The sequence below is a fragment of the Brachypodium distachyon genome, chromosome 4 (assembly GCF_000005505.3).
Source record: "Brachypodium distachyon strain Bd21 chromosome 4, Brachypodium_distachyon_v3.0, whole genome shotgun sequence".
Classification (NCBI taxonomy): Eukaryota; Viridiplantae; Streptophyta; class Magnoliopsida; order Poales; family Poaceae; genus Brachypodium; species Brachypodium distachyon.
The window spans coordinates 27761649-27773656 of record NC_016134.3 but is presented as its reverse complement, the minus strand read 5'-3'; positions in this window follow the sequence as shown (position 1 = coordinate 27773656).

Below are 12008 nucleotides of genomic sequence, written 5' to 3'. Positions count from 1 at the left end.
TCGCACCCCTGCCTCCAGCCAGCTTTCGCCCACACTTCTCATGGCGCCCCCCGCTCCCAAGAAAGGGAAAGGCTCCAAGAGGCCTGCAGCCGGCAGGAGCGAGACGGCTCCCCAGAAGCCTATTTCAAATAAGGACCAAAAGAGGAGGGAGCTTAGGGCCTCGTGCACCCACTTCCGGCCCGGCTACAACGGCGAGGCGCTGGACAAGGTCCGGCATGCCGTTGCCTCACATTTCAACGAGTACGGGGAGACCCTCATCTTCCCCGCCGGCGCCGACCACCAGGAAAACGACTTCTGGGTGTTCGCGCGCTTCATCCTTGCCGGGTTGGTGCCTCCGTACTCCCTGTTCCTCCATGCGCTCATGGAGGCGTACCAGCTCCGGGTGGTGCAGCTCCACCCCACCTCCCTCTTTCTCCTCGCTGTCTTCCAATTCCTCCGCGAGGGATTCGTCGGGGTAATGCCATCGGTGGCATTATTCCGGCACTACTTCTACCCGCGCGTCGAGCAGGCGGGGGCAATGTCGTCGGGGGTGGTCTTCCGCGCCCGCGACCGGATGAAATCGGAGTTCATCGTCCGGTCGGAGAAGAAAATCGAGAAGGAGTGGCGTGCGGACTGGTGCTGGGTCCGCGTGGAGGAGCCGGAGGAGTACATCTGTTGGGAATATGCCCTAGAGGCAATCATGTATGATGTAATTCCCAAAGTATTCATAAATATTATTAAGTTGTCCTTCTTTGAACATTTGATATGTATCATTGAATATGTGATTTGATTGTGGAACTATGTATTCATGTTGTTCATACTAAATTGTCCTTAGTCATTGAGGTTGTGCTGGACACATAACCTAGACTAATGTGAAAGTTGGCTGATGACTCGGTTCCACTTGTCATGGGCATGGTGATGTCATTCCAGCTTACACGGACTCGGCTAAAGAGTTTAGCGAGTCGGACTGACCCATATTGAGATGCAACGAGTAGGTCGTCATTTGCATGTCTCAATCAATGTAATCCTTAGACCTGAGGTTATCGCACAATCCGAGTTGTGGATCACCAACTTAGGTTCTGTCAAACGTTGTTCCGTAACAGGGCAGTTATAAAGGCAGAGTTCGGGTTGACTGAGAATCAAGCTGTGTGATGTGGATAACCAAGATGGGATTTTGCCCCTCCGACTGGAGAGATATTCTCTGGGCCCTCTCGAGTGATATGATTCGGGAAGCATGGCCATGCGCGACTTGGTTAACTGCTAACCGGGTCGATCGACTAAGAGTTAGTCGGATGAATCGTATATCACAGATCGAGAAGAGAGTTGAACTATTAAAGGAATGACGATTAATCGCTTATAGTTTGACAAGGTATATCGTGAGGCAAAAGGGACTAAGACGTATGTCACATTGGAAGGTACGTCGTCATGACTCGATGGTACTTGGGAGTCGGCACGTTCTGCTAGGAGCCGCTACCGATTGATCGATTGAGAGTCGGACTCCAATCGTGTCCAAGTCACCAAGAGCCTGCAGGGTCACACACTTAAGAGCGGGAGCAAGTATTTGGTCGGGTTGGACCCGAACTGAAATTGGGCTGACAATGCAAGTTGGACTCACAGAGTGGATGGGCCACAAGTGCTGGAGCCCACTTCCACTCGGTATATAAGCAAGGGCGTAGGATGCCTAAGGGGCACGGTTTTTCCACTCTCATGCGTTGAGAACCCTAGCCCTATTCAGTCCAACCGTCGCACCGGACCTAGCAGTCCACCGCCGGAGCTCCTCCTCGCACATGTGGATACAGGCAGAGGTGCTGTACGTTCAGCACTTCGACGATCGCGGGATTGGATCGGCTGGATCGGATCGAGGGACTGCACTGCATCAAGGCGCCGCATCGATAATCCGCAACCGCGCGTCTAGTGGTAATCCTCGTGGCCTTCTACCTCGGCTAGATCTTGGGAGTTCGCGTAGGAAAAGTTTTTGTTTATCTCTACGCGCCCCTTCAACATCTTCACGCCCACCGAGCTGCCGGCGCCCAACGATACTAAAGCTACAGCCGCGATGCCGAACTCCTCCCCATCGTCGAGCGGATCAAGACCCTGCGGCTAGCAGGCCTCACCGACCTCGATGTGGCGTGCACCTACATCGGCCGGCGCATAGCGCCACTGCAGCTGCGCTCCCGCCCCGTGCGGAGCCGCGGCGTCTTCCACGGTGACCGGGAGCACGGCAACTCCTCGGGCGCCCACGGCCCCGCCTAAGCGGGGGCTCTTCCGGGGCTTCGAGTTCAAGCTCAACCCCCCGAAGGACGGCACCCTGTCGGGAGCCGGCAAGAGGGGGAGAGCCGACTCGCCACCCATCGCGCCCAGCAAGAGGACGCGCATCCAGGCCGGCGCCAGCACTGACCCGGCCGACACGGGGGCCAGCGGCGCCGCCATTGCGCCCACCGCCGACCCAACTCCAGTAGAGGAGGAGCCGGCGACAGGTACCGATCCCCTCCTTGATCCCATGGCATATGTTAATCCCGCCTGCTTACCTGCAACTGTGCCGCCTTCTAAACTCGCAGGTGAAATCCAGCCCATGACAGGCGGCCCGGTGACAGGGGCCGGAACGGGAGGGGAGGAAGCTCTTCCCGCAAGTTTGACGGCCCCGCAAGGTACTCACTCAGAGCCCCCTTGCGTTCTTCGCAGGGCAATTCGTCTTATTTTTGGGTTCTAATTCCACTCTTTGCCGCAGTCCCGATTATGCTCACGACGGGAGCGGGCGCCGTGCTGGTTGACCTCGGCTCTGACATCGAGGACGCAGGGACGAGGGAGGAGCCGGAAGGGGCTCCTGCGCCCAGCTCCCCCGCGGAGGGCGCGACGTTGGCGGCGCCCGCCGTCGTTACCGAGGCGAAGCTCGGCAGCGCATCCTAGGCCTTGCTGGCCGGGGACGTGGATCCCGTGGTCACCCCGCAGGAGGCGTCTCTTGCCGGGGAAACGGCAAATCCGCCATCCCCGCAACCCATGGGCGCGGGCGTGGAGAAGGCTGCGGCCGGGAAGCAACAGGAGGCTCCGCCGCAAGCGGACGACGCCCCCCCCCCCCGGCCAAACAGTGGCGGCGGGGGCCTCGTCGTCATCTACTGCTGCCTTCGGCCCGAACTCCGACATACTCGCCGGGCCGACTTGGGACCCAATCACCTGGGACCCAAGCATCTACGACCAGGGGCATCAGCTCCTTGACGCGATCAAGGAGCAGCAGCTGGCGTTCGTCACCTCCTTCAACCAGGTGAGGGAGCGCCACGAGCTCGCGAAGGGCTAGCTTGGCGAGGTGCGGCAGGCCGTTGACAGGGAGCGGCAGGAGCTCTCCCGGCTGGGGGAGGAGGTGCGCCTGGCCCGTCAGCCAGGGACGAAGCCACGGCGCCGGTCATCCCCGAGGCGGAGCTCCACCGGCAACTGGAGGTCCAGCGCGCCGAGCACCGGCAGGCTCTAGACTCGTTGTTCGAGGCGCACGCGAAGGCCGAGAAGGAGCACGAGGAGGTGCTCGCTACGGCCAGGCTCGCCTCAACGAGAAGAGCGAGCCGGTCTGCAGCTACCTCTCCCAACTCCAAGGGCTGCGCACCAAGGTGGAGGAGCAGGCTAAGGCGGCGGAGAACGCGACGGCGGCGTCGGTGCGGCGGGAGAAGGAGCTCAGCTCGGCCAAGGAGAGGAGCGCCAGCTCGAATCCGAGTTGGCCGCCACCCGGGAGGAGCTCGTCAAGGCAGGCGAGGACAATGTGGCCAAGGCCAAGGAGATCGCGTGGCAGGCGGACCTCCTCCGCAAGTCTAAGCACGCCGTAACACTGGCACGCAGCAACCATGCCACGCTGCTGGAGTAGCGCCGGAGGGAGACCCTGAAGCAGCTCGAGATCGCCAAGGCGGTGCACGACCTGCTGCCGCGATTCGAGTTGCGGGCCGCGTAGGTGGACGGCACGGACGTCAGCACGCTAATACCGTTCTTCTCCGACATGGTGGGGAAGCTCGGGGTGCTCGACGTGTGGATCTCCAAGTTCTGCGACCGGGAGATCGCCACGTGTGCCAGGGATATCGCTGGGACATTCCTCCCCCGGGAACACCTCCGCCACCCGGACTTCCCCTTCGAGACGCTGTTGGACGCCTGGTTTGACAGCGAGGACGGCCCCACCCACTGCCAGGCAGTGAGCAGGTTCATCGACGAGGTGGTAGACCAGATGCAGAGGAAGCTGGAGCTCGAGCTGGAGCCAGAGCCCCCAGCGGAAGACGCCGGCAACTAGTCGCCGCAGCCCCATGCCGGTCCTTGTTTTACCTTCACGTTTTTGTCTTTGATTCCTGCCAGTGTCGTGCTTGGCGCCGTTCAAACAATTAAAGTTTTATTAGTTCATGTAATCGTTTGCTACTTCTATGAATTTTGTTCTTTGGTTCTGCTTAGTGCTTGTCTCTTGTTCCCGGGATTGAGTTGCGGGGTGGATCTCCCGGCCTTCGTGTGTTATGCCCTGTGTTGCCGGAGACTCGCGCGCCACACACTTAACCGGACCAGGGACCCGGGACGGACCCGCAGTGCCGACCTGGGGTCAAGCGGCAGCGGCGAGCCACTCCACTTGCGGGGTAGCCACTCCCAAGCATGCGCTCCCGGGGCGGACCCGCCAGCCGCACGAGGAACGCACTCGCCCCGCACGCGTCCTTCTAACACCCCAGCCACACGGAGGGCTTGAGCCACGCCAGCGAGCCACGTTAAGCATCAGAGAGTTCAGCGTCCAAGATCGTGTACTTAGCTGTTCGTTTTTTATGCTCGGAATGCCTGCCGGAGGGGTGCGGCAAGGACGCTATGGCAGTGCACCCTTCGGTGCTAAGCACGGACAACATGCACCACCAGAGCGCCGCCACAGCAGCCCTCGCCTTAGACCCGCCTGCTTGAGGGATGCAGCAGGAACGCTGTGGCAGGGCCGCCGCCGGCACCAAGCACCGGTGGCGGCGCCCCCACAGCGTCTCTGCGGCACCCCTCGCCCCGAAGACTCCCTCTGGAGGGATGCGGCAGGAACGCTGTGGCGGGGCCGCTGCCGGTGCCAAGCACCGGTGGCCGCCCTGCCACAGCATCTCCGCGGCAACCCTCGCCTCAGAGTTGCCTGGTGGAGGGGTGCGACAAGGAAGCGATGGCAGTGCACCCAACGGCACTGAGCACTGATGGCATGCACCACCATTGCGTCTCTGCAGCCTTCCTCGCCTTTGTAGCCGCCTTCTGGCTTCGCTCTGGGCTGCTCCATGGCCACCGTGCCCTTTCATAGGCGTGGTGAAGAACCTTGCCACCACGCGCGCCTAGTTACCGAGGCACACGTGGTGGCACACTCCCTGCGGTGCGGTAAGGGTCCTGCCACCGCGCGCACCAAGTCACCGCGACACACGTGGCGGCTCCCTCCTACTGCAGGAACCTCGGAGTGCGTTGAGAACCTTGAAGTGCGGTGGCCACGCACAACCGGGCACCGCTAAATGACATAGCCCGTGAGCGACCACGAGCATCACAGTACGCACAACTCCGTCCTTGCCCTGCATGACAGATTCTTGCCGAGCCCAAGATGCTGCAATTTTTTTCGAAACACACGAAAAAAGACTCGCAACATGGATAGAGCATAGGTAACCCTTCTGCCTCCCAGCCCCCGGGCACAGAAAGGTCGATACCAAACTTGGGTGTGAGCACCTTTCTACTCCAGGACGCAGCTCCTGCGTGATGCGCGTTGTGGGGAGCCCGGCAACGGCATGACCCCGTGCCGGAGCAATCCGGCAGCGGGTTTTTCGTTTTCAAGGCTCCAGCAGCCCCCTGCTCACAACCAAGGATGGAAAGACACTTTTGTGCACCTAAAGTAGTAGACAGAAGGAGAAAAAACATGCAAATAATCGAGGCGGCTTGTACTTATCTTTATTCATAGAACTAGCGGTTTACAATCGGGGGTTGCCCGGCTACACTAGTTTGAGAGGCATGCTACCGGAGCATCACCTGCGGGTCGGGCTCCGCCGCTTCACGGGTAGAACTTGCGCAAGTGCTCAAGGTTCCAACTGTTTTGCACCGGCAAGCCTTCTTTGGTTTCTAGCCGGACAGCCCCCGACCTGGTCACCTGCACTACCCGAAAGGAGCCCTCCCATTTCGGAGCCAGCTTGTTCCCCGCCTTCGTTGCTTGTATCTGGCGCAGGACAAGGTCTCCGATCTCGAGCCCCCGCGGACGGACCCGCCTATCATGGTAACGACGCCCTGCTGGTAGCGTGCAGCTCGCACAGCAGCCCGGCATCGAAGTTCTTCGATGAAGTTTAGATCGCCAACCCTCTGCTCGTGTTGGCTTTGGTTGCCGTACACGCGTACCCGAGGGGATCCATGCTTGAGCTCGAGGGGCAGCACCGCTTCTGCCCCGTAGACAAGGGCGAAAGGAGTTTCGCCCGTTGCCCGGCTAGGTGTGGTCCTGATCGACCACAGCACGGGCTGTAGTTCTTCAACCCAGTGCTTCCCGTGGCCTTTGAGCTTGTCAAAGGTTCTCGCCTTTAGTCCCCGCAGCACCTCTATGTTGGCTCGCAGTAGGCTTGGAACACGGCGCTTGTGAACTGTGTTCCGTTGTCGGTGATGATGCCGTTAGGTACACCGAACCTGCACACGATGCCCTTGAAGAACTTGATGGCCGCCTGAGCGGTCACCTTCCGCACTGGCTCCACTTCCACCCTCTTGGAGAACTTGTCGATGGCCACGAGCAAGTACTCATAGCCGCCGACCACCCTTGGCAACTTACCGATGATGTCCAGCCCCCAGACTGCGAACGGCCAAGAAGAGGGGATCACTTGCAGGGCCTGGGCCGGCTGGTTGCTCTTCTTCGCGTGGAATTGGCATGCCTCGCATGTCCTGACCAGTTGCTCGGCATCAGCCAGCGCCGTAGGCTAGTAAAAGCTGTGCCGGAATGCCTTGCCGGCCAGAGCCCGGGAGGCCACATGGTGTGAGCATGTTCCTCGATGTATCTCCTCCAGCAGGGCGCGCCCTTCGTCTTGGGGCACGCAGAGGAGCTTCACCCCGTTTTCACGCCGCCGGTAGAGGTTCTCGTCCACTAGGGCGTACATCTTGGCTTGCCGGGCTAGGCGCTCCGCGGCAACGTCATCTTCCGGGAGGGCCCCTCCCTTCAGGTAGCGGGCAATATCCACTGCCCAAGGCGGGGTTTCCCTACTCATGCATGCCAATATGTTAGCGGCATGGACTTCCGCTGCCGCAAGGTTTCCTTCGGTTGCCGGGGGGGGCTTACCCGGCAGCCGGCTTGGGGGCGACCGAAGGCGTGGTCTGCTTGTGCCAGAACACCCCCGCAGGGACCTTCCGGCGCTCCGCTGCCAATTTGGACAGCTCGTCAGCCGCGAAGTTATCCTTGCGCTTGATGTGCTCAAATCGCAAACCCTTGAATTTGCGTTCCAGCTTGCGGACTTCGTCCACGTATGCTGCCATCTGCGGGCAGTTCTAGTACTTGTTAACCTGGTTGATCACGAGTTGGGAGTCCCCGCGAACAACCAGGCGCTTGATATCCAGAACGGTCGCCGCCCGCAACCCGGCGAGCAACCCTTCATACTCAGCCGTGTTGTTGGTGGAGTTGGGGAAGTCAAGCTGGATGGCGAACTTCAGCTGATCGCCCGTGGGCGACTCGATGACGACTCGGGCGCCAGCCCCCTGTAGGCTGAACGCGCCGTCGAAGTACAGGACCCAATGGCCTTCGTCCAGCTTGCCGAGTAGGCTGGTCTCCGGCTCCTCTTCTTCCATGCCGGTCGAGGTCCACTCCGCAACGAAATCTGCCAGAGCCGCGCTCTTGATGCTTTTGGTGTTGGTGAAGTGCAGATCAAACTCCGACAACTCCATTCTCCACTCGGCCACCCTTCCGGTGGCTTCACGATTGGTGAGGGCTCGTTCGAGACAAAACCCCGACACAACCGTGACGCGGTGCGCCTGGAAATAGTGGCGCAGCTTGCACGACGCAAGCAGGATCCCTAGCAAGAGCTTCTGCACTGGCGAGTATCGCGTACGGGTGTCGCGCAGCACCGTGCTGACAAAGTACACCGGGTGCTGCACGAGCCGCTTGCGCGGTGCTAGCGTTGCGGGCTCGACGATGATCCCTGGGTCCGAGGCGGTTGCCGGGGGCAGCTCAGCCCCCTGCCCCCCAACCTCAGCCACCGGGTGGTCTTCTTCCCTCTCGACAACCAGCACCGAGCTGACCATATGGTCAGTCGCTGCTAGGTAGAGTAGCAGCGGCTCCCCCGGCTTGGGGGCGACGAGGATGGGCGGCGACTTCAGGTACTGCTTGAGATCCTGGAGCGCCACCTCAGCCTCGGGGGTCCAATCGATCGGGCCCCTCTTCTTCATCACCTTGAAGAAGGGCAGGGCACGTTCACCCAGCCTCGAGATGAAGCGCCCCAGCGCGGCACCACAGCCGTTGAGGCGCTGGACGTCCTTCACCTTGCGGGGAGCCTTCATTTTCTCGATAGCCTCTATCTTCTTTGGATTGGCTTGAATTCCCCTTTGCCAAAACCAAGAAACCCAGAAGCTGACCCGAGTCCACACCAAAGGTGCACTTTTTAGGGTTCAACTTGAGCTTCATCCTGCGGAGGTTATCAAACGTTTCCCGCAGGTCATCAATCAGCGAGTCCCCACGCTTTGATTTGATGACGATATCGTCCATGTAGGCCTCTACGTTTCGGCCTAGCTGGGGTCCCAAACACTCGCGCAATGCACACTGGAATGTTGAACCCGCGTTCTTCAACCCGAAAGGCATGCACATGTAGCAGTAGCAGCCAAACGGGGTGATGAACGTTGTTTTCTCCTCGTCTTCGACTGCCAACTTAATTTGACTATAGCCGGAAAAAGCATCCAAAAAACACAGCAAATCGCAACCGGCAGTGGAATCTACTATTTGGTCAATGCGAGGTACAGGGAAAGGATCTTTAGGACACACATGGTTAAGATCAGTAAAATCCACACACATGCGGAGTTTATTCTCCCCCTTGGGTACTACTACAGGATTAGCTAACCAAGTGGGGTACAGTACTTCCCTGATAGCTCCCACAGCTTTGAACTTGTCCACTTCTTGCTTGATGAAATCTTTGCGCTCCTGTGCTTGCCGGCAGATCTTCTGCTTGATGGGGCGGGCGTCTGGGCGCACCGCGACTCGATGCTCGATCACCTCCCTAGGGACTCCGGGGAGATCCGATGGTTCCCAAGCGAACACGTTGGCGTTCTCCCGGAGGAAAGTGATGAGGGCGCTTTTCTATTCGGCAGTGAGGTTCGCACCGATGGTGACGGTGCGTTCCTCATTGCCGGCTTGGAGGGGCAGCTTCTTCCCCTTGGCGGCCTCCTCCTTGAGCTTCTGGCCCTTGCCGGGGAGTGAGCTCGAGCCTACGCCTCCCCCGACAAGTCCTTGCGGTGTAGCGCAGGCCTTCTTCGCTGCGGGGCCGTCGTCGGGCAGCGAGCCGTCACTCTCGACGACGTCTTCGGTGCCGAAGTCGGCTACGGCGGCGGCCCTGACAATCTCGCCAACGCACCAGGCTGCGTCCTTGAGGTCGCACCCGATGGAAAGGACGCCATACGTAGACGGCATCTTCATCACGCCGTAGGCGCAATGAGTCGCCGCGATGAACTTGATCAGCGCCGGCCGACCAAGGATCCCGTTGTAAGGCAACGGGGTGTGCGCCACGTGGAACACCAGGTGCTCGGTACTGAACGCTTCCCGGGACCCGAAGATAACCGGCAGCGTGATGCGTCCTGGGGGCGCACGATCCCGGGGTTCACTCCCCGGAACGGGTAAGTGGGCTTCAGCCGCTCCAACGGCCGCTGAAGTTTCTCCATTAACCTGGCGGACAAGAGGTTCAGCCCCGCTCCGTTGTCCACCAGCACCTTGGTCACCATCACGTTGTTGATGATCGGCGACACCACAAAGGGTAGAACCCCTAAACCCAGCTGGCGGGCTGGGTGATCATCGGTGCTGAAGGTGATCGGCACGTGCGACCACTTCAGCGGCTGCTGCGCCTTCGCGTCCGGCAATAGCGCACACACCTTCCGGGTGAGGCGCTTCACCGCGGCGTGGGATGAGAGAGCGTAAGCTCCCCCATGGATGCAGGCGATGCCGCGGGGCTCCTGGAAGCCGGGCTCGTCGCCCGCGCTGCAATCAGACTCACGCTGCTCCTCAGCGTGAGCCTTGTCTCGTCCCCGGGGAGGGTGCTCCCTGCCAGCACAGGCCTGGCCGCGTCCCCCCTGGGCTTCCTCCCTGCCGACGCCCCCACCAGCAGGCTTCGGGCCCCGCTCTGGCGTCGTTCGGGCAGTCCCCGGAGAGGTGCCCGATGTCGCCGCAGTTGAAGCAGGCGCCGGCCGCTCGGTGTTCCTCGTGGCGCTGCTCGTGCCTCTGCTTGATACCCTGCAGGATGCGGCAATCCTGCGTGTCGTGGGAGGCGTTGGCATGGATGGGGCAACGGGGCGCGTCGCCCGGCTTGCCGCCGGACCCGCCACCGGGTGAGGCCTTTTTCGCAGGCCTCGCGGTAGCCCCCGACTCCGCGGCGAGGACTTGCTTCCCGTTACGCTTCCGGGAGCCCTTCTTCTGCGAGCCTTCAGCTGGGCTCGCGGTAGCCTTAGCTGCAAGCTCGGGCGCCAAGCGCTCTTCCTCGGCCATGGCACGCTTGTGTGCCAGGGCGTCAAGATCCTGTGTCGTCCGGATCCGATGCATGCTCAGCTTCTCCCGCATCTTGGCGTCACGGACGTTGATGGCGAAGGTGGTGACGATGGCAGCAGCCTCCGCCTCTGGGATGGAGTAGGAGAGGCTGGAGAAGCGGTTGATGAAGCTCCGCAGCGTCTCTCTCGGCTTCTGCACCACAGTGTGCAGCTCCGCCATGGTTCCCGGGCGCTTGTAGTCGCCCTGGAACGCACTAACGAACTGCTCGCGCAGGTCTGCCCAAGTGGCTATGGACCCAGCAGGCAGGTTGAGCAGCCAAGTTCTCGCTGATCTCTTAAGGACCATCAGGAACCAGTTGGCTCTGACCTTGTCGTCGGCGCCGATGGCGTGCATCCCCAACGTGTAGGTCAGGAGGAAATCCTTCGGGTTCACGGTCCCATCGTACGTCCCGAGCGCCGGCGCTCAAACTTGCGGGGCCATGTCACCCGACGTAGCTCGCGGGTGAACGCGGTGCAGCCGTCCTCGGCACCCATGGGAGCATCCTCCTGCTCCTCCGGTCCGGCGCTCCGGGCGCTGGCGGAGATCCTCCTGTTGGCGGGCGTTCAAGACGCCGCGCGTGTCACCCTGTGTGACGGTTGGTGACGAATCCGAGGATCCCTCAGGATCCCCGCCTCCTTGCCCCCCTGCGGGGAGGGTTCTCTCCCTGCCCCGAGGCGCGGGGCGCGTCTCCACATCCCGGGTTCTGCCCACGGCCTGAGCCTGCCGGGGCACCCTCGCCTTGCGGTTGCTAGGCGGCGAGTGCAAGGAGCGCGTCCAGCTCCGCGCTCCATGCTTCGTGCGCCGGCGTGCCCTGCTGCAGCTCGTACCGTACCATGACTCGTGCGGCAATGATGGCTTCTGCCGGGGTTTGGGCTGGGGCAGTCGATTCTCCGACCGGCTGCCCTCTGCCCTATCCCCCGACGCACCCGGGTGAGTAGGGTGAGATCCCGTTGGCGTCGCTCGCGACGCGGTGTGCTCATGACGCAGCTGCCGCTGCGCGTCTCCGGCCCACGACTCGACTCGCTGGCCGGCGCGGGCGGCATTGTGGCCGCTCGCGCAACTGGCTCCGGCGCTGGGAGCTGCTGGCCCCCTCAGCCGATTGTCCGCCGACGGCCGAGAAGGCGGAGGTGGCAGCTGCGACTGCTGCGCCCGAGAGGGCTCAGGATTCTCCTGTGCCCGCGACGCGGGTTGCGCGTCGTGCGATCGCGTGTGTGCCGCTGGGGCTTCATGCGGGTCGATCCGGGAGTCACCGACCCGCTTAGGAGGCATGGCGACTGGGTCTGTTGTTGGAGTAGACGAGGCCGATGCTACCGCAGACAACGGCGCCGGCGGTCACCAG